Here is a 26868-nt window from a genome sequence, read left to right on the forward strand (position 1 = left end):
TTCCTAGCCTGCATTTTTCACTATCTTACAGGCTGTATATAATAAGTATCAATTCAGGGGCCCTTCTATTACTCAATTCACAACTATTCTATCCTGGCATTGATAAGCAATCTACATCTGCTTCTGTTGTGTATTGGTTATCATGTTTACCTGACGTGTGAAAGCCCCATGTTTGACAGTGCGCGTTAATAAAGAGACCAATGATTTGTATTAAAAGTTGGCATGTGTTTTTGTTACCTTGCACCGGCCAAAAAGTGCCGGAAATGACTTCATTTGCAGTCACTTGAAAAGTAGGGATTCTCAAATAAATGGTAAGAGGTTGGAACAAATCTAAAGGAATGCATGGCATATCTATATGTATGTGTACGCAGGTATCCATATATAAAGATAGATAGATAGATAGATAGATAGATAGATAGATAGATAGATAGATAGATAGATAGATAGATAGATAGATAGATAGATAGATAGATAGATAGATAGATAGATAGATAGATAGATAGATAGATAGATAGATATTCGGAGAGAGAGAGCGTTAATATAAACTGAGACTTTATTTTCCATCAAGCTGTCTTTCCTTTCCTTCAGGAGCAGAATGTTCTGATCATCAGCGCTCCAGAATCTAGTGCTTGGTTGGCAAGCATCACACATTGTGATGTGTTAGCTAAGAGTTCCATGTCGTTCAGACTCATATATTCCTCTGTAGTTGTACCTTGGTGATTCAACAAAATGTGGCATCATAAGCAGCATTCTACTACCATAGACTGGGCAGAAAAAACATTTAGAATTTCACTGAAAAAGAAAAAAAGCATACTTAGGCAGAGCTTTCTGGACAGTAAGGACATTAGAGTAAGTGATGAATAAGCACTGCTTTTGTTAATTTACATAGGCAGAACAGAGACTGCTGGGAAAAGCCTGAAATTAAAGGCACAGAAAATGCCTGCTTCTGGATAGAACACTGAGAAGGGTTGAAAGTTTTTTCTCTGACCCTGGCCACTCGTACAAGCAATCCTATGATAGTCAGAAGGACCCACCCTAAAAAGGAAGGGACAGCCATTTGGACCCTTTCCACCTTTTCTATATCTCGCCTGATCGAGCCTGATCGAGCGCTGATTGAGCGGATTAGCACATGTACTTCTCATTTTGGGAAGGTATTGCTTAGCTTGCTACCAGCAGCTCAGTTATGTTATGATGTTAGAGGCTTGCAAGGAATGCTTTAGTCCTGCATTAGGCAGTTTTTATTGCTACTTGCATTCAAGGGAAAGATAATTAGCCAGAATCTGTGGCCCAGTTATTCAGCTTGGCATTCCGATTTGCACAAAAGGGAATAAGCATTTGAGAAAAAATGCAACATGTGTTTCTTATGTTGTTATGAACAGCTTTTTATTCTTTCTCTTTAGGGTCTAGCCACTGCAGAAATAGATAAATAAGTGCTGACTTCCTGTAAGACGTGTCCAATGCTGGGACAAAATAAAAGGGGACACTTATAAATGATAGTGATATCATTTGAGAAAGGGTAAGTTGACACTGAATTTCATGTGTATTCACAGACCAAGCATGAAAAAGTCCCCAGCATGATCTTCATTGCGTGCTTAGAGCTGGTATTAGCTTTTCAGAGGTGCGGGTCTTTCGAAGGCTCGTTGGTCTAGGGGTATGATTCTCGCTTTGGGTGCGAGAGGTCCCGGGTTCAAATCCCGGACGAGCCCTTTCATTGGTGCTTTTTTAAAGTAGTATTGAAGTATGCATTTCAAAGCCAATATCAATTTTCTCTTTGCAGTAGTGGATGAATATTTGCTAGAGTCTCATGCTTTTAACCTTGCCCTGCCTGAGCAAATAGGAAACATTTCTCTTTAAGCATTTTGCAAAAATGCTGAACTTGCATGGCATATACAAGCGTTCAGCTAGGGCTGTCTGGGAAGGTTGCATGAAAGAAATCTAAAACCAGAGGCCCTTGGAATAGCCTGTTTTGAGAAGTTTCATCACAGAAGAATCAACTGTAGACATCTGTTTCTGTAGTGTAGTGGTTATCACGTTTGCCTCACACGCGAAAGGTCCCCGGTTCGAAACCGGGCAGAAACAGTTGTTATATTGTCTTGGCTGCAATGTTGAGAGGTGCCGTTTTGCCATGAAATTGTCCAGGCCCTGAAGATGGTTTCATGCAGACTCGTTCCAAGAAAGTGAATTCTCTTAAAAACACTAAAGTAATTGGCATGTGGATGTATCTGTTGATTCACTGACCTCGCTTTCATAAGAGCCCTGCATTCTGTTCATTGCTCACCTAGAACATGCATTAACTTTGGGAATTGTTGGCACCAACAGGCATCTTAGTTTAGTGGAGTGTTTCTGGTGTTTAAGTGCAGAAGCCCTGGGCTCAATTTTTAAGTGCAGAAGCCCTGGGCTCAATTCCTCGGTGACCCTTCTCAAGGTGATGATACAAATGCATCATCACCTTTACGTTTAATGTCAGAATTGTTTATTTCTATTTGGTGGTGTATGAATGCTTGCAATAGTATGTTGATTTTTTCTAGCCTTGAATGAATAAAAGCAAATCACTCCTCTTTATGTATTTTTCTAATACATTGATATTTGCATCTCCTTTCCTAGCCTGCATTTTTCACTATCTTACAGGCTGTATATAATAAGTATCAATTCAGGGGCCCTTCTTCTACTCAATTCACAACTGTTCTATCCCGGCATTGATAAGCAATCTACATCTGCTTCTGTTGTATATTGGTTATCATGTTTACCTGACGTGTGAAAGCCCCATGTTTGACAGTGCGCATTAATAAAGAGACCAATGATTTTTATTAAAAGTTGTCATGTGTTTTTGTTACCTTGCACCGGCCAAAAAGTGCCGGAAATGACTTCATTTGCAGTCACTTGAAAAGTAGGGATTCTCAAATAAATGGTAAGAGGTTGGAACAAATCTAAAGGAATGCATGGCATATCTATATGTATGTGTACGCAGGTATCCATATATAGATAGATAGATAGATAGATAGATAGATAGATAGATAGATAGATAGATAGATAGATAGATAGATAGATAGATAGATAGATAGATAGATAGATAGATAGATAGATAGATAGATAGATAGATAGATAGATAGATAGATAGATAGATATTGGGAGAGAGAGAGCGTTAATATAAACTGAGACTTTATTTTCCATCAAGCTGTCTTTCCTTTCCTTCAGGAGCAGAATGTTCTGATCATCAGCGCTCCAGAATCTAGTGCTTGGTTGGCAAGCATCACACATTGTGATGTGTTAGCTAAGAGTTCCATGTCGTTCAGACTCATATATTCCTCTGTAGTTGTACCTTGGTGATTCAACAAAATGTGGCATCATAAGCAGCATTCTACTGCCATAGACTGGGCAGAAAAAACATTTAGAATTTCACTGAAAAAGAAAAAAAGCATACTTAGGCAGAGCTTTCTGGACAGTAAGGACATTAGAGTAAGTGATGAATAAGCACTGCTTTTGTTAATTTACATAGGCAGAACAGAGACTGCTGGGAAAAGCCTGAAATTAAAGGCACAGAAAATGCCTGCTTCTGGATAGAACACTGAGAAGGGTTGAAAGTTTTTTCTCTGACCCTGGCCACTCGTACAAGCAATCCTATGATAGTCAGAAGGACCCACCCTAAAAAGGAAGGGACAGCCATTTGGACCCTTTCCACCTTTTCTATATCTCGCCTGATCGAGCCTGATCGAGCGCTGATTGAGCGGATTAGCACATGTACTTCTCATTTTGGGAAGGTATTGCTTAGCTTGCTACCAGCAGCTCAGTTATGTTATGATGTTAGAGGCTTGCAAGGAATGCTTTAGTCCTGCATTAGGCAGTTTTTATTGCTACTTGCATTCAAGGGAAAGATAATTAGCCAGAATCTGTGGCCCAGTTATTCAGCTTGGCATTCCGATTTGCACAAAGGGAATAAGCATTTGAGAAAAAATGCAACATGTGTTTCTTATGTTGTTATGAACAGCTTTTTATTCTTTCTCTTTAGGGTCTAGCCACTGCAGAAATAGATAAATAAGTGCTGACTTCCTGTAAGACGTGTCCAATGCTGGGACAAAATAAAAGGGGACACTTATAAATGATAGTGATATCATTTGAGAAAGGGTAAGTTGACACTGAATTTCATGTGTATTCACAGACCAAGCATGAAAAAGTCCCCAGCATGATCTTCATTGCGTGCTTAGAGCTGGTATTAGCTTTTCAGAGGTGTGGGTCTTTCGAAGGCTCGTTGGTCTAGGGGTATGATTCTCGCTTTGGGTGCGAGAGGTCCCGGGTTCAAATCCCGGACGAGCCCTTTCATTGGTGCTTTTTTAAAGTAGTATTGAAGTATGCATTTCAAAGCCAATATCAATTTTCTCTTTGCAGTAGTGGATGAATATTTGCTAGAGTCTCATGCTTTTAACCTTGCCCTGCCTGAGCAAATAGGAAACATTTCTCTTTAAGCATTTTGCAAAAATGCTGAACTTGCATGGCATATACAAGCGTTCAGCTAGGGCTGTCTGGGAAGGTTGCATGAAAGAAATCTAAAACCAGAGGCCCTTGGAATAGCCTGTTTTGAGAAGTTTCATCACAGAAGAATCAACTGTAGACATCTGTTTCTGTAGTGTAGTGGTTATCACGTTTGCCTCACACGCGAAAGGTCCCCGGTTCGAATCCGGGCAGAAACAGTTGTTATATTGTCTTGGCTGCAATGTTGAGAGGTGCCGTTTTGCCATGAAATTGTCCAGGCCCTGAAGATGGTTTCATGCAGACTCGTTCCAAGAAAGTGAATTCTCTTAAAAACACTAAAGTAATTGGCATGTGGATGTATCTGTTGATTCACAGACCTCGCTTTGAAAAGAGCCCTGCATTCTGTTCATTGCTCACCTAGAACATGCATTAACTTTGGGAATTGTTGGCACCAACAGGCATCTTAGTTTAGTGGAGTGTTTCTGGTGTTTAAGTGCAGAAGCCCTGGGCTCAATTCCTCGGTGACCCTTCTCAAGGTGATGATACAAATGCATCGTCACCTTTACGTTTAATGTCAGAATTGTTTATTTCTATTTGGTGGTGTATGAATGCTTGCAATAGTATGTTGATTTTTTCTAGCCTTGAATGAATAAAAGCAAATCACTCCTCTTTATGTATTTTTCTAATACATTGATATTTGCATCTCCTTTCCTAGCCTGCATTTTTCACTATCTTACAGGCTGTATATAATAAGTATCAATTCAGGGGCCCTTCTTCTACTCAATTCACAACTGTTCTATCCCGGCATTGATAAGCAATCTACATCTGCTTCTGTTGTATATTGGTTATCATGTTTACCTGACGTGTGAAAGCCCCATGTTTGACAGTGCGCGTTAATAAAGAGACCAATGATTTTTATTAAAAGTTGTCATGTGTTTTTGTTACCTTGCACCGGCCAAAAAGTGCCGGAAATGACTTCATTTGCAGTCACTTGAAAAGTAGGGATTCTCAAATAAATGGTAAGAGGTTGGAACAAATCTAAAGGAATGCCTGGCATATCTATATGTATGTGTACGCAGGTATCCATATATAAAGATAGATAGATAGATAGATAGATAGATAGATAGATAGATAGATAGATAGATAGATAGATAGATAGATAGATAGATAGATAGATAGATAGATAGATAGATAGATAGATAGATAGATAGATAGATAGATAGATAGATAGATAGATAGATAGATAGATAGATATGGGAGAGAGAGAGCGTTAATATAAACTGAGACTTTATTTTCCATCAAGCTGTCTTTCCTTTCCTTCAGGAGCAGAATGTTCTGATCATCAGCGCTCCAGAATCTAGTGCTTGGTTGGCAAGCATCACACATTGTGATGTGTTAGCTAAGAGTTCCATGTCGTTCAGACTCATATATTCCTCTGTAGTTGTACCTTGGTGATTCAACAAAATGTGGCATCATAAGCAGCATTCTACTGCCATAGACTGGGCAGAAAAAACATTTAGAATTTCACTGAAAAAGAAAAAAAGCATACTTAGGCAGAGCTTTCTGGACAGTAAGGACATTAGAGTAAGTGATGAATAAGCACTGCGTTTGTTAATTTACATAGGCAGAACAGAGACTGCTGGGAAAAGCCTGAAATTTAAGGCACAGAAAATGCCTGCTTCTGGATAGAACACTGAGAAGGGTTGAAAGTTTTTTCTCTGACCCTGGCCACTTATACAAGCAATCCTATGATAGTCAGAAGGACCCACCCTAAAAAGGAAGGGACAGCCATTTGGACCCTTTCCACCTTTTCTATATCTCGCCTGATCGAGCCTGATTGAGCGGATTAGCACATGTACTTCTCATTTTTGGAAGGTATTGCTTAGCTTGCTACCAGCAGCTCAGTTATGTTATGATGTTAGAGGCTTGCAAGGAATGCTTTAGTCCTGCATTAGGCAGTTTTTATTGCTACTTGCATTCAAGGGAAAGATAATTAGCCAGAATCTGTGGCCCAGTTATTCAGCTTGGCATTCCGATTTGCACAAAGGGAATAAGCATTTGAGAAAAAATGCAACATGTGTTTCTTATGTTGTTATGAACAGCTTTTTATTCTTTCTCTTTAGGGTCTAGCCACTGCAGAAATAGATAAATAAGTGCTGACTTCCTGTAAGACGTGTCCAATGCTGGGACAAAATAAAAGGGGACACTTATAAATGATAGTGATATCATTTGAGAAAGGGTAAGTTGACACTGAATTTCATGTGTATTCACAGACCAAGCATGAAAAAGTCCCCAGCATGATCTTCATTGCGTGCTTAGAGCTGGTATTAGCTTTTCAGAGGTGCGGGTCTTTCGAAGGCTCGTTGGTCTAGGGGTATGATTCTCGCTTTGGGTGCGAGAGGTCCCGGGTTCAAATCCCGGACGAGCCCTTTCATTGGTGCTTTTTTAAAGTAGTATTGAAGTATGCATTTCAAAGCCAATATCAATTTTCTCTTTGCAGTAGTGGATGAATATTTGCTAGAGTCTCATGCTTTTAACCTTGCCCTGCCTGAGCAAATAGGAAACATTTCTCTTTAAGCATTTTGCAAAAATGCTGAACTTGCATGGCATATACAAGCGTTCAGCTAGGGCTGTCTGGGAAGGTTGCATGAAAGAAATCTAAAACCAGAGGCCCTTGGAATAGCCTGTTTTGAGAAGTTTCATCACAGAAGAATCAACTGTAGACATCTGTTTCTGTAGTGTAGTGGTTATCACGTTTGCCTCACACGCGAAAGGTCCCCGGTTCGAAACCGGGCAGAAACAGTTGTTATATTGTCTTGGCTGCAATGTTGAGAGGTGCCGTTTTGCCATGAAATTGTCCAGGCCCTGAAGATGGTTTCATGCAGACTCGTTCCAAGAAAGTGAATTCTCTTAAAAACACTAAAGTAATTGGCATGTGGATGTATCTGTTGATTCACAGACCTCGCTTTGAAAAGAGCCCTGCATTCTGTTCATTGCTCACCTAGAACATGCATTAACTTTGGGAATTGTTGGCACCAACAGGCATCTTAGTTTAGTGGAGTGTTTCTGGTGTTTAAGTGCAGAAGCCCTGGGCTCAATTCCTCGGTGACCCTTCTCAAGGTGATGATACAAATGCATCGTCACCTTTATGTTTAATGTCAGAATTGTTTATTTCTATTTGGTGGTGTATGAATGCTTGCAATAGTATGTTGATTTTTTCTAGCCTTGAATGAATAAAAGCAAATCACTCCTCTTTATGTATTTTTCTAATACATTGATATTTGCATCTCCTTTCCTAGCCTGCATTTTTCACTATCTTACAGGCTGTATATAATAAGTATCAATTCAGGGGCCCTTCTTCTACTCAATTCACAACTGTTCTATCCCGGCATTGATAAGCAATCTACATCTGCTTCTGTTGTATATTGGTTATCATGTTTACCTGACGTGTGAAAGCCCCATGTTTGACAGTGCGCGTTAATAAAGAGACCAATGATTTTTATTAAAAGTTGTCATGTGTTTTTGTTACCTTGCACCGGCCAAAAAGTGCCGGAAATGACTTCATTTGCAGTCACTTGAAAAGTAGGGATTCTCAAATAAATGGTAAGAGGTTGGAACAAATCTAAAGGAATGCCTGGCATATCTATATGTATGTGTACGCAGGTATCCATATATAAAGATAGATAGATAGATAGATAGATAGATAGATAGATAGATAGATAGATAGATAGATAGATAGATAGATAGATAGATAGATAGATAGATAGATAGATAGATAGATAGATAGATAGATAGATAGATAGATAGATAGATAGATAGATAGATAGATAGATAGATAGATAGATAGATAGATAGATATTGGGAGAGAGAGAGCGTTAATATAAACTGAGACTTTATTTTCCATCAAGCTGTCTTTCCTTTCCTTCAGGAGCAGAATGTTCTGATCATCAGCGCTCCAGAATCTAGTGCTTGGTTGGCAAGCATCACACATTGTGATGTGTTAGCTAAGAGTTCCATGTCGTTCAGACTCATATATTCCTCTGTAGTTGTACCTTGGTGATTCAACAAAATGTGGCATCATAAGCAGCATTCTACTGCCATAGACTGGGCAGAAAAAACATTTAGAATTTCACTGAAAAAGAAAAAAAGCATACTTAGGCAGAGCTTTCTGGACAGTAAGGACATTAGAGTAAGTGATGAATAAGCACTGCTTTTGTTAATTTACATAGGCAGAACAGAGACTGCTGGGAAAAGCCTGAAATTAAAGGCACAGAAAATGCCTGCTTCTGGATAGAACACTGAGAAGGGTTGAAAGTTTTTTCTCTGACCCTGGCCACTTATACAAGCAATCCTATGATAGTCAGAAGGACCCACCCTAAAAAGGAAGGGACAGCCATTTGGACCCTTTCCACCTTTTCTATATCTCGCCTGATCGAGCCTGATCGAGCGCTGATTGAGCGGATTAGCACATGTACTTCTCATTTTGGGAAGGTATTGCTTAGCTTGCTACCAGCAGCTCAGTTATGTTATGATGTTAGAGGCTTGCAAGGAATGCTTTAGTCCTGCATTAGGCAGTTTTTATTGCTACTTGCATTCAAGGGAAAGATAATTAGCCAGAATCTGTGACCCAGTTATTCAGCTTGGCATTCCGATTTGCACAAAGGGAATAAGCATTTGAGAAAAAATGCAACATGTGTTTCTTATGTTGTTATGAACAGCTTTTTATTCTTTCTCTTTAGGGTCTAGCCACTGCAGAAATAGATAAATAAGTGCTGACTTCCTGTAAGACGTGTCCAATGCTGGGACAAAATAAAAGGGGACACTTATAAATGATAGTGATATCATTTGAGAAAGGGTAAGTTGACACTGAATTTCATGTGTATTCACAGACCAAGCATGAAAAAGTCCCCAGCATGATCTTCATTGCGTGCTTAGAGCTGGTATTAGCTTTTCAGAGGTGCAGGCCTTTCGAAGGCTCGTTGGTCTAGGGGTATGATTCTCGCTTTGGGTGCGAGAGGTCCCGGGTTCAAATCCCGGACGAGCCCTTTCATTGGTGCTTTTTTAAAGTAGTATTGAAGTATGCATTTCAAAGCCAATATCAATTTTCTCTTTGCAGTAGTGGGTGAATATTTGCTAGAGTCTCATGCTTTTAACCTTGCCCTGCCTGAGCAATTAGGAAACATTTCTCTTTAAGCATTTTGCAAAAATGCTGAACTTGCATGGCATATACAAGCGTTCAGCTAGGGCTGTCTGGGAAGGTTGCATGAAAGAAATCTAAAACCAGAGGCCCTTGGAATAGCCTGTTTTGAGAAGTTTCATCACAGAAGAATCAACTGTAGACATCTGTTTCTGTAGTGTAGTGGTTATCACGTTCGCCTCACACGCGAAAGGTCCCCGGTTCGAAACCGGGCAGAAACAGTTGTTATATTGTCTTGGCTGCAATGTTGAGAGGTGCCATTTTGCCATGAAATTGTCCAGGCCCTGAAGATGGTTTCATGCAGACTCATTCCAAGAAAGTGAATTCTCTTAAAAACACTAAAGTAATTGGCATGTGGATGTATCTGTTGATTCACAGACCTCGCTTTCATAAGAGCCCTGCATTCTGTTCATTGCTCACCTAGAACATGCATTAACTTTGGGAATTGTTGGCACCAACAGGCATCTTAGTTTAGTGGAGTGTTTCTGGTGTTTAAGTGCAGAAGCCCTGGGCTCAATTCCTCGGTGACCCTTCTCAAGGTGATGATACAAATGCATCGTCACCTTTACGTTTAATGTCAGAATTGTTTATTTCTATTTGGTGGTGTATGAATGCTTGCAATAGTATGTTGATTTTTTCTAGCCTTGAATGAATAAAAGCAAATCACTCCTCTTTATGTATTTTTCTAATACATTGATATTTGCATCTCCTTTCCTAGCCTGCATTTTTCACTATCTTACAGGCTGTATATAATAAGTATCAATTCAGGGGCCCTTCTATTACTCAATTCACAACTATTCTATCCTGGCATTGATAAGCAATCTACATCTGCTTCTGTTGTGTATTGGTTATCATGTTTACCTGACGTGTGAAAGCCCCATGTTTGACAGTGCGCGTTAATAAAGAGACCAATGATTTGTATTAAAAGTTGGCATGTGTTTTTGTTACCTTGCACCGGCCAAAAAGTGCCGGAAATGACTTCATTTGCAGTCACTTGAAAAGTAGGGATTCTCAAATAAATGGTAAGAGGTTGGAACAAATCTAAAGGAATGCATGGCATATCTATATGTATGTGTACGCAGGTATCCATATATAAAGATAGATAGATAGATAGATAGATAGATAGATAGATAGATAGATAGATAGATAGATAGATAGATAGATAGATAGATAGATAGATAGATAGATAGATAGATAGATAGATAGATAGATAGATAGATAGATAGATAGATAGATAGATAGATAGATAGATAGATAGATAGATAGATATTCGGAGAGAGAGAGCGTTAATATAAACTGAGACTTTATTTTCCATCAAGCTGTCTTTCCTTTCCTTCAGGAGCAGAATGTTCTGATCATCAGCGCTCCAGAATCTAGTGCTTGGTTGGCAAGCATCACACATTGTGATGTGTTAGCTAAGAGTTCCATGTCGTTCAGACTCATATATTCCTCTGTAGTTGTACCTTGGTGATTCAACAAAATGTGGCATCATAAGCAGCATTCTACTGCCATAGACTGGGCAGAAAAAAACATTTAGAATTTCACTGAAAAAGAAAAAAAGCATACTTAGGCAGAGCTTTCTGGACAGTAAGGACATTAGAGTAAGTGATGAATAAGCACTGCTTTTGTTAATTTACATAGGCAGAACAGAGACTGCTGGGAAAAGCCTGAAATTAAAGGCACAGAAAATGCCTGCTTCTGGATAGAACACTGAGAAGGGTTGAAAGTTTTTTCTCTGACCCTGGCCACTTATACAAGCAATCCTATGATAGTCAGAAGGACCCACCCTAAAAAGGAAGGGACAGCCATTTGGACCCTTTCCACCTTTTCTATATCTCGCCTGATCGAGCCTGATCGAGCGCTGATTGAGCGGATTAGCACATGTACTTCTCATTTTGGGAAGGTATTGCTTAGCTTGCTACCAGCAGCTCAGTTATGTTATGATGTTAGAGGCTTGCAAGGAATGCTTTAGTCCTGCATTAGGCAGTTTTTATTGCTACTTGCATTCAAGGGAAAGATAATTAGCCAGAATCTGTGACCCAGTTATTCAGCTTGGCATTCCGATTTGCACAAAGGGAATAAGCATTTGAGAAAAAATGCAACATGTGTTTCTTATGTTGTTATGAACAGCTTTTTATTCTTTCTCTTTAGGGTCTAGCCACTGCAGAAATAGATAAATAAGTGCTGACTTCCTGTAAGACGTGTCCAATGCTGGGACAAAATAAAAGGGGACACTTATAAATGATAGTGATATCATTTGAGAAAGGGTAAGTTGACACTGAATTTCATGTGTATTCACAGACCAAGCATGAAAAAGTCCCCAGCATGATCTTCATTGCGTGCTTAGAGCTGGTATTAGCTTTTCAGAGGTGCAGGCCTTTCGAAGGCTCGTTGGTCTAGGGGTATGATTCTCGCTTTGGGTGCGAGAGGTCCCGGGTTCAAATCCCGGACGAGCCCTTTCATTGGTGCTTTTTTAAAGTAGTATTGAAGTATGCATTTCAAAGCCAATATCAATTTTCTCTTTGCAGTAGTGGGTGAATATTTGCTAGAGTCTCATGCTTTTAACCTTGCCCTGCCTGAGCAATTAGGAAACATTTCTCTTTAAGCATTTTGCAAAAATGCTGAACTTGCATGGCATATACAAGCGTTCAGCTAGGGCTGTCTGGGAAGGTTGCATGAAAGAAATCTAAAACCAGAGGCCCTTGGAATAGCCTGTTTTGAGAAGTTTCATCACAGAAGAATCAACTGTAGACATCTGTTTCTGTAGTGTAGTGGTTATCACGTTCGCCTCACACGCGAAAGGTCCCCGGTTCGAAACCGGGCAGAAACAGTTGTTATATTGTCTTGGCTGCAATGTTGAGAGGTGCCATTTTGCCATGAAATTGTCCAGGCCCTGAAGATGGTTTCATGCAGACTCATTCCAAGAAAGTGAATTCTCTTAAAAACACTAAAGTAATTGGCATGTGGATGTATCTGTTGATTCACAGACCTCGCTTTCATAAGAGCCCTGCATTCTGTTCATTGCTCACCTAGAACATGCATTAACTTTGGGAATTGTTGGCATCAACAGGCATCTTAGTTTAGTGGAGTGTTTCTGGTGTTTAAGTGCAGAAGCCCTGGGCTCAATTCCTCGGTGACCCTTCTCAAGGTGATGATACAAATGCATCGTCACCTTTACGTTTAATGTCAGAATTGTTTATTTCTATTTGGTGGTGTATGAATGCTTGCAATAGTATGTTGATTTTTTCTAGCCTTGAATGAATAAAAGCAAATCACTCCTCTTTATGTATTTTTCTAATACATTGATATTTGCATCTCCTTTCCTAGCCTGCATTTTTCACTATCTTACAGGCTGTATATAATAAGTATCAATTCAGGGGCCCTTCTATTACTCAATTCACAACTATTCTATCCTGGCATTGATAAGCAATCTACATCTGCTTCTGTTGTGTATTGGTTATCATTACCTGACGTGTGAAAGCCCCATGTTTGACAGTGCGCGTTAATAAAGAGACCAATGATTTGTATTAAAAGTTGGCATGTGTTTTTGTTACCTTGCACCGGCCAAAAAGTGCCGGAAATGACTTCATTTGCAGTCACTTGAAAAGTAGGGATTCTCAAATAAATGGTAAGAGGTTGGAACAAATCTAAAGGAATTAATGGCATATCTATATGTATGTGTACGCAGGTATCCATATATAAAGATAGATAGATAGATAGATAGATAGATAGATAGATAGATAGATAGATAGATAGATAGATAGATAGATAGATAGATAGATAGATAGATAGATAGATAGATAGATAGATAGATAGATAGATAGATAGATAGATAGATAGATAGATAGATAGATATTCGGAGAGAGAGAGCGTTAATATAAACTGAGACTTTATTTTCCATCAAGCTGTCTTTCCTTTCCTTCAGGAGCAGAATGTTCTGATCATCAGCGCTCCAGAATCTAGTGCTTGGTTGGCAAGCATCACACATTGTGATGTGTTAGCTAAGAGTTCCATGTCGTTCAGACTCATATATTCCTCTGTAGTTGTACCTTGGTGATTCAACAAAATGTGGCATCATAAGCAGCATTCTACTACCATAGACTGGGCAGAAAAAACATTTAGAATTTCACTGAAAAAGAAAAAAAGCATACTTAGGCAGAGCTTTCTGGACAGTAAGGACATTAGAGTAAGTGATGAATAAGCACTGCTTTTGTTAATTTACATAGGCAGAACAGAGACTGCTGGGAAAAGCCTGAAATTAAAGGCACAGAAAATGCCTGCTTCTGGATAGAACACTGAGAAGGGTTGAAAGTTTTTTCTCTGACCCTGGCCACTCGTACAAGCAATCCTATGATAGTCAGAAGGACCCACCCTAAAAAGGAAGGGACAGCCATTTGGACCCTTTCCACCTTTTCTATATCTCGCCTGATCGAGCCTGATCGAGCGCTGATTGAGCGGATTAGCACATGTACTTCTCATTTTGGGAAGGTATTGCTTAGCTTGCTACCAGCAGCTCAGTTATGTTATGATGTTAGAGGCTTGCAAGGAATGCTTTAGTCCTGCATTAGGCAGTTTTTATTGCTACTTGCATTCAAGGGAAAGATAATTAGCCAGAATCTGTGGCCCAGTTATTCAGCTTGGCATTCCGATTTGCACAAAGGGAATAAGCATTTGAGAAAAAATGCAACATGTGTTTCTTATGTTGTTATGAACAGCTTTTTATTCTTTCTCTTTAGGGTCTAGCCACTGCAGAAATAGATAAATAAGTGCTGACTTCCTGTAAGACGTGTCCAATGCTGGGACAAAATAAAAGGGGACACTTATAAATGATAGTGATATCATTTGAGAAAGGGTAAGTTGACACTGAATTTCATGTGTATTCACAGACCAAGCATGAAAAAGTCCCCAGCATGATCTTCATTGCGTGCTTAGAGCTGGTATTAGCTTTTCAGAGGTGCGGGTCTTTCGAAGGCTCGTTGGTCTAGGGGTATGATTCTCGCTTTGGGTGCGAGAGGTCCCGGGTTCAAATCCCGGACGAGCCCTTTCATTGGTGCTTTTTTAAAGTAGTATTGAAGTATGCATTTCAAAGCCAATATCAATTTTCTCTTTGCAGTAGTGGATGAATATTTGCTAGAGTCTCATGCTTTTAACCTTGCCCTGCCTGAGCAAATAGGAAACATTTCTCTTTAAGCATTTTGCAAAAATGCTGAACTTGCATGGCATATACAAGCGTTCAGCTAGGGCTGTCTGGGAAGGTTGCATGAAAGAAATCTAAAACCAGAGGCCCTTGGAATAGCCTGTTTTGAGAAGTTTCATCACAGAAGAATCAACTGTAGACATCTGTTTCTGTAGTGTAGTGGTTATCACGTTTGCCTCACACGCGAAAGGTCCCCGGTTCGAAACCGGGCAGAAACAGTTGTTATATTGTCTTGGCTGCAATGTTGAGAGGTGCCGTTTTGCCATGAAATTGTCCAGGCCCTGAAGATGGTTTCATGCAGACTCGTTCCAAGAAAGTGAATTCTCTTAAAAACACTAAAGTAATTGGCATGTGGATGTATCTGTTGATTCACTGACCTCGCTTTCATAAGAGCCCTGCATTCTGTTCATTGCTCACCTAGAACATGCATTAACTTTGGGAATTGTTGGCACCAACAGGCATCTTAGTTTAGTGGAGTGTTTCTGGTGTTTAAGTGCAGAAGCCCTGGGCTCAATTCCTCGGTGACCCTTCTCAAGGTGATGATACAAATGCATCATCACCTTTACGTTTAATGTCAGAATTGTTTATTTCTATTTGGTGGTGTATGAATGCTTGCAATAGTATGTTGATTTTTTCTAGCCTTGAATGAATAAAAGCAAATCACTCCTCTTTATGTATTTTTCTAATACATTGATATTTGCATCTCCTTTCCTAGCCTGCATTTTTCACTATCTTACAGGCTGTATATAATAAGTATCAATTCAGGGGCCCTTCTTCTACTCAATTCACAACTGTTCTATCCCGGCATTGATAAGCAATCTACATCTGCTTCTGTTGTATATTGGTTATCATGTTTACCTGACGTGTGAAAGCCCCATGTTTGACAGTGCGCATTAATAAAGAGACCAATGATTTTTATTAAAAGTTGTCATGTGTTTTTGTTACCTTGCACCGGCCAAAAAGTGCCGGAAATGACTTCATTTGCAGTCACTTGAAAAGTAGGGATTCTCAAATAAATGGTAAGAGGTTGGAACAAATCTAAAGGAATGCATGGCATATCTATATGTATGTGTACGCAGGTATCCATATATAAAGATAGATAGATAGATAGATAGATAGATAGATAGATAGATAGATAGATAGATAGATAGATAGATAGATAGATAGATAGATAGATAGATAGATAGATAGATAGATAGATAGATAGATAGATAGATAGATAGATAGATAGATAGATAGATAGATAGATAGATAGATAGATATTGGGAGAGAGAGAGCGTTAATATAAACTGAGACTTTATTTTCCATCAAGCTGTCTTTCCTTTCCTTCAGGAGCAGAATGTTCTGATCATCAGCGCTCCAGAATCTAGTGCTTGGTTGGCAAGCATCACACATTGTGATGTGTTAGCTAAGAGTTCCATGTCGTTCAGACTCATATATTCCTCTGTAGTTGTACCTTGGTGATTCAACAAAATGTGGCATCATAAGCAGCATTCTACTGCCATAGACTGGGCAGAAAAAACATTTAGAATTTCACTGAAAAAGAAAAAAAGCATACTTAGGCAGAGCTTTCTGGACAGTAAGGACATTAGAGTAAGTGATGAATAAGCACTGCTTTTGTTAATTTACATAGGCAGAACAGAGACTGCTGGGAAAAGCCTGAAATTAAAGGCACAGAAAATGCCTGCTTCTGGATAGAACACTGAGAAGGGTTGAAAGTTTTTTCTCTGACCCTGGCCACTCGTACAAGCAATCCTATGATAGTCAGAAGGACCCACCCTAAAAAGGAAGGGACAGCCATTTGGACCCTTTCCACCTTTTCTATATCTCGCCTGATCGAGCCTGATCGAGCGCTGATTGAGCGGATTAGCACATGTACTTCTCATTTTGGGAAGGTATTGCTTAGCTTGCTACCAGCAGCTCAGTTATGTTATGATGTTAGAGGCTTGCAAGGAATGCTTTAGTCCTGCATTAGGCAGTTTTTATTGCTACTTGCATTCAAGGGAAAGATAATTAGCCAGAATCTGTGGCCCAGTTATTCAGCTTGGCATTCCGATTTGCACAAAGGGAATAAGCATTTGAGAAAAAATGCAACATGTGTTTCTTATGTTGTTATGAACAGCTTTTTATTCTTTCTCTTTAGGGTCTAGCCACTGCAGAAATAGATAAATAAGTGCTGACTTCCTGTAAGACGTGTCCAATGCTGGGACAAAATAAAAGGGGACACTTATAAATGATAGTGATATCATTTGAGAAAGGGTAAGTTGACACTGAATTTCATGTGTATTCACAGACCAAGCATGAAAAAGTCCCCAGCATGATCTTCATTGCGTGCTTAGAGCTGGTATTAGCTTTTCAGAGGTGTGGGTCTTTCGAAGGCTCGTTGGTCTAGGGGTATGATTCTCGCTTTGGGTGCGAGAGGTCCCGGGTTCAAATCCCGGACGAGCCCTTTCATTGGTGCTTTTTTAAAGTAGTATTGAAGTATGCATTTCAAAGCCAATATCAATTTTCTCTTTGCAGTAGTGGATGAATATTTGCTAGAGTCTCATGCTTTTAACCTTGCCCTGCCTGAGCAAATAGGAAACATTTCTCTTTAAGCATTTTGCAAAAATGCTGAACTTGCATGGCATATACAAGCGTTCAGCTAGGGCTGTCTGGGAAGGTTGCATGAAAGAAATCTAAAACCAGAGGCCCTTGGAATAGCCTGTTTTGAGAAGTTTCATCACAGAAGAATCAACTGTAGACATCTGTTTCTGTAGTGTAGTGGTTATCACGTTTGCCTCACACGCGAAAGGTCCCCGGTTCGAATCCGGGCAGAAACAGTTGTTATATTGTCTTGGCTGCAATGTTGAGAGGTGCCGTTTTGCCATGAAATTGTCCAGGCCCTGAAGATGGTTTCATGCAGACTCGTTCCAAGAAAGTGAATTCTCTTAAAAACACTAAAGTAATTGGCATGTGGATGTATCTGTTGATTCACAGACCTCGCTTTGAAAAGAGCCCTGCATTCTGTTCATTGCTCACCTAGAACATGCATTAACTTTGGGAATTGTTGGCACCAACAGGCATCTTAGTTTAGTGGAGTGTTTCTGGTGTTTAAGTGCAGAAGCCCTGGGCTCAATTCCTCGGTGACCCTTCTCAAGGTGATGATACAAATGCATCGTCACCTTTACGTTTAATGTCAGAATTGTTTATTTCTATTTGGTGGTGTATGAATGCTTGCAATAGTATGTTGATTTTTTCTAGCCTTGAATGAATAAAAGCAAATCACTCCTCTTTATGTATTTTTCTAATACATTGATATTTGCATCTCCTTTCCTAGCCTGCATTTTTCACTATCTTACAGGCTGTATATAATAAGTATCAATTCAGGGGCCCTTCTTCTACTCAATTCACAACTGTTCTATCCCGGCATTGATAAGCAATCTACATCTGCTTCTGTTGTATATTGGTTATCATGTTTACCTGACGTGTGAAAGCCCCATGTTTGACAGTGCGCGTTAATAAAGAGACCAATGATTTTTATTAAAAGTTGTCATGTGTTTTTGTTACCTTGCACCGGCCAAAAAGTGCCGGAAATGACTTCATTTGCAGTCACTTGAAAAGTAGGGATTCTCAAATAAATGGTAAGAGGTTGGAACAAATCTAAAGGAATGCCTGGCATATCTATATGTATGTGTACGCAGGTATCCATATATAAAGATAGATAGATAGATAGATAGATAGATAGATAGATAGATAGATAGATAGATAGATAGATAGATAGATAGATAGATAGATAGATAGATAGATAGATAGATAGATAGATAGATAGATAGATAGATAGATAGATAGATAGATAGATAGATAGATAGATTTGGGAGAGAGAGAGCGTTAATATAAACTGAGACTTTATTTTCCATCAAGCTGTCTTTCCTTTCCTTCAGGAGCAGAATGTTCTGATCATCAGCGCTCCAGAATCTAGTGCTTGGTTGGCAAGCATCACACATTGTGATGTGTTAGCTAAGAGTTCCATGTCGTTCAGACTCATATATTCCTCTGTAGTTGTACCTTGGTGATTCAACAAAATGTGGCATCATAAGCAGCATTCTACTGCCATAGACTGGGCAGAAAAAACATTTAGAATTTCACTGAAAAAGAAAAAAAGCATACTTAGGCAGAGCTTTCTGGACAGTAAGGACATTAGAGTAAGTGATGAATAAGCACTGCTTTTGTTAATTTACATAGGCAGAACAGAGACTGCTGGGAAAAGCCTGAAATTAAAGGCACAGAAAATGCCTGCTTCTGGATAGAACACTGAGAAGGGTTGAAAGTTTTTTCTCTGACCCTGGCCACTTATACAAGCAATCCTATGATAGTCAGAAGGACCCACCCTAAAAAGGAAGGGACAGCCATTTGGACCCTTTCCACCTTTTCTATATCTCGCCTGATCGAGCCTGATCGAGCGCTGATTGAGCGGATTAGCACATGTACTTCTCATTTTGGGAAGGTATTGCTTAGCTTGCTACCAGCAGCTCAGTTATGTTATGATGTTAGAGGCTTGCAAGGAATGCTTTAGTCCTGCATTAGGCAGTTTTTATTGCTACTTGCATTCAAGGGAAAGATAATTAGCCAGAATCTGTGACCCAGTTATTCAGCTTGGCATTCCGATTTGCACAAAGGGAATAAGCATTTGAGAAAAAATGCAACATGTGTTTCTTATGTTGTTATGAACAGCTTTTTATTCTTTCTCTTTAGGGTCTAGCCACTGCAGAAATAGATAAATAAGTGCTGACTTCCTGTAAGACGTGTCCAATGCTGGGACAAAATAAAAGGGGACACTTATAAATGATAGTGATATCATTTGAGAAAGGGTAAGTTGACACTGAATTTCATGTGTTTTCACAGACCAAGCATGAAAAAGTCCCCAGCATGATCTTCATTGCGTGCTTAGAGCTGGTATTAGCTTTTCAGAGGTGCAGGCCTTTCGAAGGCTCGTTGGTCTAGGGGTATGATTCTCGCTTTGGGTGCGGGAGGTCCCGGGTTCAAATCCCGGACGAGCCCTTTCATTGGTGCTTTTTTAAAGTAGTATTGAAGTATGCATTTCAAAGCCAATATCAATTTTCTCTTTGCAGTAGTGGATGAATATTTGCTAGAGTCTCATGCTTTTAACCTTGCCCTGCCTGAGCAAATAGGAAACATTTCTCTTTAAGCATTTTGCAAAAATGCTGAACTTGCATGGCATATACAAGCGTTCAGCTAGGGCTGTCTGGGAAGGTTGCATGAAAGAAATCTAAAACCAGAGGCCCTTGGAATAGCCTGTTTTGAGAAGTTTCATCACAGAAGAATCAACTGTAGACATCTGTTTCTGTAGTGTAGTGGTTATCATGTTCGCCTCACACGCGAAAGGTCCCCGGTTCGAAACCGGGCAGAAACAGTTGTTATATTGTCTTGGCTGCAATGTTGAGAGGTGCCATTTTGCCATGAAATTGTCCAGGCCCTGAAGATGGTTTCATGCAGACTCATTCCAAGAAAGTGAATTCTCTTAAAAACACTAAAGTAATTGGCATGTGGATGTATCTGTTGATTCACAGACCTCGCTTTCATAAGAGCCCTGCATTCTGTTCATTGCTCACCTAGAACATGCATTAACTTTGGGAATTGTTGGCACCAACAGGCATCTTAGTTTAGTGGAGTGTTTCTGGTGTTTAAGTGCAGAAGCCCTGGGCTCAATTCCTCGGTGACCCTTCTCAAGGTGATGATACAAATGCATCGTCACCTTTACGTTTAATGTCAGAATTGTTTATTTCTATTTGGTGGTGTATGAATGCTTGCAATAGTATGTTGATTTTTTCTAGCCTTGAATGAATAAAAGCAAATCACTCCTCTTTATGTATTTTTCTAATACATTGATATTTGCATCTCCTTTCCTAGCCTGCATTTTTCACTATCTTACAGGCTGTATATAATAAGTATCAATTCAGGGGCCCTTCTATTACTCAATTCACAACTATTCTATCCTGGCATTGATAAGCAATCTACATCTGCTTCTGTTGTGTATTGGTTATCATGTTTACCTGACGTGTGAAAACCCCATGTTTGACAGTGCGCGTTAATAAAGAGACCAATGATTTGTATTAAAAGTTGGCATGTGTTTTTGTTACCTTGCACCGGCCAAAAAGTGCCGGAAATGACTTCATTTGCAGTCACTTGAAAAGTAGGGATTCTCAAATAAATGGTAAGAGGTTGGAACAAATCTAAAGGAATGCATGGCATATCTATATGTATGTGTACGCAGGTATCCATATATAAAGATAGATAGATAGATAGATAGATAGATAGATAGATAGATAGATAGATAGATAGATAGATAGATAGATAGATAGATAGATAGATAGATAGATAGATAGATAGATAGATAGATAGATAGATAGATAGATAGATAGATAGATAGATAGATAGATAGATAGATAGATAGATAGATAGATAGATAGATAGATAGATAGATAGATAGATATTGGGAGAGAGAGAGCGTTAATATAAACTGAGACTTTATTTTCCATCAAGCTGTCTTTCCTTTCCTTCAGGAGCAGAATGTTCTGATCATCAGCGCTCCAGAATCTAGTGCTTGGTTGGCAAGCATCACACATTGTGATGTGTTAGCTAAGAGTTCCATGTCGTTCAGACTCATATATTCCTCTGTAGTTGTACCTTGGTGATTCAACAAAATGTGGCATCATAAGCAGCATTCTACTGCCATAGACTGGGCAGAAAAAACATTTAGAATTTCACTGAAAAAGAAAAAAAGCATACTTAGGCAGAGCTTTCTGGACAGTAAGGACATTAGAGTAAGTGATGAATAAGCACTGCTTTTGTTAATTTACATAGGCAGAACAGAGACTGCTGGGAAAAGCCTGAAATTTAAGGCACAGAAAATGCCTGCTTCTGGATAGAACACTGAGAAGGGTTGAAAGTTTTTTCTCTGACCCTGGCCACTTATACAAGCAATCCTATGATAGTCAGAAGGACCCACCCTAAAAAGGAAGGGACAGCCATTTGGACCCTTTCCACCTTTTCTATATCTTGCCTGATCGAGCCTGATTGAGCGGATTAGCACATGTACTTCTCATTTTTGGAAGGTATTGCTTAGCTTGCTACCAGCAGCTCAGTTATGTTATGATGTTAGAGGCTTGCAAGGAATGCTTTAGTCCTGCATTAGGCAGTTTTTATTGCTACTTGCATTCAAGGGAAAGATAATTAGCCAGAATCTGTGGCCCAGTTATTCAGCTTGGCATTCCGATTTGCACAAAGGGAACAAGCATTTGAGAAAAAATGCAACATGTGTTTCTTATGTTGTTATGAACAGCTTTTTATTCTTTCTCTTTAGGGTCTAGCCACTGCAGAAATAGATAAATAAGTGCTGACTTCCTGTAAGACGTGTCCAATGCTGGGACAAAATAAAAGGGGACACTTATAAATGATAGTGATATCATTTGAGAAAGGGTAAGTTGACACTGAATTTCATGTGTATTCACAGACCAAGCATGAAAAAGTCCCCAGCATGATCTTCATTGCGTGCTTAGAGCTGGTATTAGCTTTTCAGAGGTGCGGGTCTTTCGAAGGCTCGTTGGTCTAGGGGTATGATTCTCGCTTTGGGTGCGAGAGGTCCCGGGTTCAAATCCCGGACGAGCCCTTTCATTGGTGCTTTTTTAAAGTAGTATTGAAGTATGCATTTCAAAGCCAATATCAATTTTCTCTTTGCAGTAGTGGATGAATATTTGCTAGAGTCTCATGCTTTTAACCTTGCCCTGCCTGAGCAAATAGGAAACATTTCTCTTTAAGCATTTTGCAAAAATGCTGAACTTGCATGGCATATACAAGCGTTCAGCTAGGGCTGTCTGGGAAGGTTGCATGAAAGAAATCTAAAACCAGAGGCCCTTGGAATAGCCTGTTTTGAGAAGTTTCATCACAGAAGAATCAACTGTAGACATCTGTTTCTGTAGTGTAGTGGTTATCACGTTTGCCTCACACGCGAAAGGTCCCCGGTTCGAAACCGGGCAGAAACAGTTGTTATATTGTCTTGGCTGCAATGTTGAGAGGTGCCGTTTTGCCATGAAATTGTCCAGGCCCTGAAGATGGTTTCATGCAGACTCGTTCCAAGAAAGTGAATTCTCTTAAAAACACTAAAGTAATTGGCATGTGGATGTATCTGTTGATTCACAGACCTCGCTTTGAAAAGAGCCCTGCATTCTGTTCATTGCTCACCTAGAACATGCATTAACTTTGGGAATTGTTGGCACCAACAGGCATCTTAGTTTAGTGGAGTGTTTCTGGTGTTTAAGTGCAGAAGCCCTGGGCTCAATTCCTCGGTGACCCTTCTCAAGGTGATGATACAAATGCATCGTCACCTTTATGTTTAATGTCAGAATTGTTTATTTCTATTTGGTGGTGTATGAATGCTTGCAATAGTATGTTGATTTTTTCTAGCCTTGAATGAATAAAAGCAAATCACTCCTCTTTATGTATTTTTCTAATACATTGATATTTGCATCTCCTTTCCTAGCCTGCATTTTTCACTATCTTACAGGCTGTATATAATAAGTATCAATTCAGGGGCCCTTCTTCTACTCAATTCACCACTGTTCTATCCCGGCATTGATAAGCAATCTACATCTGCTTCTGTTGTATATTGGTTATCATGTTTACCTGACGTGTGAAAGCCCCATGTTTGACAGTGCGCGTTAATAAAGAGACCAATGATTTTTATTAAAAGTTGTCATGTGTTTTTGTTACCTTGCACCGGCCAAAAAGTGCCGGAAATGACTTCATTTGCAGTCACTTGAAAAGTAGGGATTCTCAAATAAATGGTAAGAGGTTGGAACAAATCTAAAGGAATGCCTGGCATATCTATATGTATGTGTACGCAGGTATCCATATATAAAGATAGATAGATAGATAGATAGATAGATAGATAGATAGATAGATAGATAGATAGATAGATAGATAGATAGATAGATAGATAGATAGATAGATAGATAGATAGATAGATAGATAGATAGATAGATAGATAGATAGATAGATAGATAGATAGATAGATAGATAGATAGATAGATAGATAGATAGATATTGGGAGAGAGAGAGCGTTAATATAAACTGAGACTTTATTTTCCATCAAGCTGTCTTTCCTTTCCTTCAGGAGCAGAATGTTCTGATCATCAGCGCTCCAGAATCTAGTGCTTGGTTGGCAAGCATCACACATTGTGATGTGTTAGCTAAGAGTTCCATGTCGTTCAGACTCATATATTCCTCTGTAGTTGTACCTTGGTGATTCAACAAAATGTGGCATCATAAGCAGCATTCTACTGCCATAGACTGGGCAGAAAAAACATTTAGAATTTCACTGAAAAAGAAAAAAAGCATACTTAGGCAGAGCTTTCTGGACAGTAAGGACATTAGAGTAAGTGATGAATAAGCACTGCTTTTGTTAATTTACATAGGCAGAACAGAGACTGCTGGGAAAAGCCTGAAATTAAAGGCACAGAAAATGCCTGCTTCTGGATAGAACACTGAGAAGGGTTGAAAGTTTTTTCTCTGACCCTGGCCACTTATACAAGCAATCCTATGATAGTCAGAAGGACCCACCCTAAAAAGGAAGGGACAGCCATTTGGACCCTTTCCACCTTTTCTATATCTCGCCTGATCGAGCCTGATCGAGCGCTGATTGAGCGGATTAGCACATGTACTTCTCATTTTGGGAAGGTATTGCTTAGCTTGCTACCAGCAGCTCAGTTATGTTATGATGTTAGAGGCTTGCAAGGAATGCTTTAGTCCTGCATTAGGCAGTTTTTATTGCTACTTGCATTCAAGGGAAAGATAATTAGCCAGAATCTGTGACCCAGTTATTCAGCTTGGCATTCCGATTTGCACAAAGGGAATAAGCATTTGAGAAAAAATGCAACATGTGTTTCTTATGTTGTTATGAACAGCTTTTTATTCTTTCTCTTTAGGGTCTAGCCACTGCAGAAATAGATAAATAAGTGCTGACTTCCTGTAAGACGTGTCCAATGCTGGGACAAAATAAAAGGGGACACTTATAAATGATAGTGATATCATTTGAGAAAGGGTAAGTTGACACTGAATTTCATGTGTATTCACAGACCAAGCATGAAAAAGTCCCCAGCATGATCTTCATTGCGTGCTTAGAGCTGGTATTAGCTTTTCAGAGGTGCAGGCCTTTCGAAGGCTCGTTGGTCTAGGGGTATGATTCTCGCTTTGGGTGCGAGAGGTCCCGGGTTCAAATCCCGGACGAGCCCTTTCATTGGTGCTTTTTTAAAGTAGTATTGAAGTATGCATTTCAAAGCCAATATCAATTTTCTCTTTGCAGTAGTGGATGAATATTTGCTAGAGTCTCATGCTTTTAACCTTGCCCTGCCTGAGCAATTAGGAAACATTTCTCTTTAAGCATTTTGCAAAAATGCTGAACTTGCATGGCATATACAAGCGTTCAGCTAGGGCTGTCTGGGAAGGTTGCATGAAAGAAATCTAAAACCAGAGGCCCTTGGAATAGCCTGTTTTGAGAAGTTTCATCACAGAAGAATCAACTGTAGACATCTGTTTCTGTAGTGTAGTGGTTATCACGTTCGCCTCACACGCGAAAGGTCCCCGGTTCGAAACCGGGCAGAAACAGTTGTTATATTGTCTTGGCTGCAATGTTGAGAGGTGCCATTTTGCCATGAAATTGTCCAGGCCCTGAAGATGGTTTCATGCAGACTCATTCCAAGAAAGTGAATTCTCTTAAAAACACTAAAGTAATTGGCATGTGGATGTATCTGTTGATTCACAGACCTCGCTTTCATAAGAGCCCTGCATTCTGTTCATTGCTCACCTAGAACATGCATTAACTTTGGGAATTGTTGGCACCAACAGGCATCTTAGTTTAGTGGAGTGTTTCTGGTGTTTAAGTGCAGAAGCCCTGGGCTCAATTCCTCGGTGACCCTTCTCAAGGTGATGATACAAATGCATCGTCACCTTTACGTTTAATGTCAGAATTGTTTATTTCTATTTGGTGGTGTATGAATGCTTGCAATAGTATGTTGATTTTTTCTAGCCTTGAATGAATAAAAGCAAATCACTCCTCTTTATGTATTTTTCTAATACATTGATATTTGCATCTCCTTTCCTAGCCTGCATTTTTCACTATCTTACAGGCTGTATATAATAAGTATCAATTCAGGGGCCCTTCTATTACTCAATTCACAACTATTCTATCCTGGCATTGATAAGCAATCTACATCTGCTTCTGTTGTGTATTGGTTATCATGTTTACCTGACGTGTGAAAACCCCATGTTTGACAGTGCGCGTTAATAAAGAGACCAATGATTTGTATTAAAAGTTGGCATGTGTTTTTGTTACCTTGCACCGGCCAAAAAGTGCCGGAAATGACTTCATTTGCAGTCACTTGAAAAGTAGGGATTCTCAAATAAATGGTAAGAGGTTGGAACAAATCTAAAGGAATGCATGGCATATCTATATGTATGTGTAAGCAGGTATCCATATATAAAGATAGATAGATAGATAGATAGATAGATAGATAGATAGATAGATAGATAGATAGATAGATAGATAGATAGATAGATAGATAGATAGATAGATAGATAGATAGATAGATAGATAGATAGATAGATAGATAGATAGATAGATAGATATTGGGAGAGAGAGAGCGTTAATATAAACTGAGACTTTATTTTCCATCAAGCTGTCTTTCCTTTCCTTCAGGAGCAGAATGTTCTGATCATCAGCGCTCCAGAATCTAGTGCTTGGTTGGCAAGCATCACACATTGTGATGTGTTAGCTAAGAGTTCCATGTCGTTCAGACTCATATATTCCTCTGTAGTTGTACCTTGGTGATTCAACAAAATGTGGCATCATAAGCAGCATTCTACTGCCATAGACTGGGCAGAAAAAACATTTAGAATTTCACTGAAAAAGAAAAAAAGCATACTTAGGCAGAGCTTTCTGGACAGTAAGGAC

The 26868-nt window shown here is 39.4% G+C and overlaps 19 non-coding genes across 19 annotated transcripts; all 19 read left to right on the forward strand.

Annotated features, from left to right (window-relative positions):
• The first annotated feature begins 1634 nt into the window (after positions 1–1634).
• TRNAP-UGG (transfer RNA proline (anticodon UGG)) lies at positions 1635–1706 on the forward strand. The gene has a single exon. It is a non-coding gene; the product is annotated as a tRNA-Pro (tRNA).
• Positions 1707–2006: 300 nt separating this feature from the next.
• Positions 2007–2079, forward strand: TRNAV-CAC (transfer RNA valine (anticodon CAC)). The gene has a single exon. It is a non-coding gene; the product is annotated as a tRNA-Val (tRNA).
• A 2161-nt stretch (positions 2080–4240) lies between these two features.
• On the forward strand, positions 4241–4312 carry TRNAP-UGG (transfer RNA proline (anticodon UGG)). Its single transcript has one exon. It is a non-coding gene; the product is annotated as a tRNA-Pro (tRNA).
• Positions 4313–4612: 300 nt separating this feature from the next.
• On the forward strand, positions 4613–4685 carry TRNAV-CAC (transfer RNA valine (anticodon CAC)). Its single transcript has one exon. It is a non-coding gene; the product is annotated as a tRNA-Val (tRNA).
• Positions 4686–6824: 2139 nt separating this feature from the next.
• TRNAP-UGG (transfer RNA proline (anticodon UGG)) lies at positions 6825–6896 on the forward strand. Its single transcript has one exon. It is a non-coding gene; the product is annotated as a tRNA-Pro (tRNA).
• Positions 6897–7196: 300 nt separating this feature from the next.
• TRNAV-CAC (transfer RNA valine (anticodon CAC)) lies at positions 7197–7269 on the forward strand. The gene has a single exon. It is a non-coding gene; the product is annotated as a tRNA-Val (tRNA).
• A 2171-nt stretch (positions 7270–9440) lies between these two features.
• Positions 9441–9512, forward strand: TRNAP-UGG (transfer RNA proline (anticodon UGG)). Its single transcript has one exon. It is a non-coding gene; the product is annotated as a tRNA-Pro (tRNA).
• A 300-nt stretch (positions 9513–9812) lies between these two features.
• On the forward strand, positions 9813–9885 carry TRNAV-CAC (transfer RNA valine (anticodon CAC)). Its single transcript has one exon. It is a non-coding gene; the product is annotated as a tRNA-Val (tRNA).
• A 2164-nt stretch (positions 9886–12049) lies between these two features.
• On the forward strand, positions 12050–12121 carry TRNAP-UGG (transfer RNA proline (anticodon UGG)). Its single transcript has one exon. It is a non-coding gene; the product is annotated as a tRNA-Pro (tRNA).
• Positions 12122–12421: 300 nt separating this feature from the next.
• TRNAV-CAC (transfer RNA valine (anticodon CAC)) lies at positions 12422–12494 on the forward strand. The gene has a single exon. It is a non-coding gene; the product is annotated as a tRNA-Val (tRNA).
• Positions 12495–14634: 2140 nt separating this feature from the next.
• On the forward strand, positions 14635–14706 carry TRNAP-UGG (transfer RNA proline (anticodon UGG)). Its single transcript has one exon. It is a non-coding gene; the product is annotated as a tRNA-Pro (tRNA).
• A 300-nt stretch (positions 14707–15006) lies between these two features.
• Positions 15007–15079, forward strand: TRNAV-CAC (transfer RNA valine (anticodon CAC)). The gene has a single exon. It is a non-coding gene; the product is annotated as a tRNA-Val (tRNA).
• A 2159-nt stretch (positions 15080–17238) lies between these two features.
• TRNAP-UGG (transfer RNA proline (anticodon UGG)) lies at positions 17239–17310 on the forward strand. The gene has a single exon. It is a non-coding gene; the product is annotated as a tRNA-Pro (tRNA).
• Positions 17311–17610: 300 nt separating this feature from the next.
• On the forward strand, positions 17611–17683 carry TRNAV-CAC (transfer RNA valine (anticodon CAC)). Its single transcript has one exon. It is a non-coding gene; the product is annotated as a tRNA-Val (tRNA).
• A 2518-nt stretch (positions 17684–20201) lies between these two features.
• Positions 20202–20274, forward strand: TRNAV-CAC (transfer RNA valine (anticodon CAC)). The gene has a single exon. It is a non-coding gene; the product is annotated as a tRNA-Val (tRNA).
• A 2184-nt stretch (positions 20275–22458) lies between these two features.
• Positions 22459–22530, forward strand: TRNAP-UGG (transfer RNA proline (anticodon UGG)). The gene has a single exon. It is a non-coding gene; the product is annotated as a tRNA-Pro (tRNA).
• Positions 22531–22830: 300 nt separating this feature from the next.
• TRNAV-CAC (transfer RNA valine (anticodon CAC)) lies at positions 22831–22903 on the forward strand. Its single transcript has one exon. It is a non-coding gene; the product is annotated as a tRNA-Val (tRNA).
• A 2175-nt stretch (positions 22904–25078) lies between these two features.
• TRNAP-UGG (transfer RNA proline (anticodon UGG)) lies at positions 25079–25150 on the forward strand. The gene has a single exon. It is a non-coding gene; the product is annotated as a tRNA-Pro (tRNA).
• Positions 25151–25450: 300 nt separating this feature from the next.
• Positions 25451–25523, forward strand: TRNAV-CAC (transfer RNA valine (anticodon CAC)). Its single transcript has one exon. It is a non-coding gene; the product is annotated as a tRNA-Val (tRNA).
• Positions 25524–26868: the final 1345 nt, after the last annotated feature.

Source organism: Lissotriton vulgaris, unplaced genomic scaffold (assembly GCF_964263255.1).
Source record: "Lissotriton vulgaris unplaced genomic scaffold, aLisVul1.2 SCAFFOLD_4897, whole genome shotgun sequence".
Classification (NCBI taxonomy): domain Eukaryota; kingdom Metazoa; phylum Chordata; class Amphibia; order Caudata; family Salamandridae; genus Lissotriton; species Lissotriton vulgaris.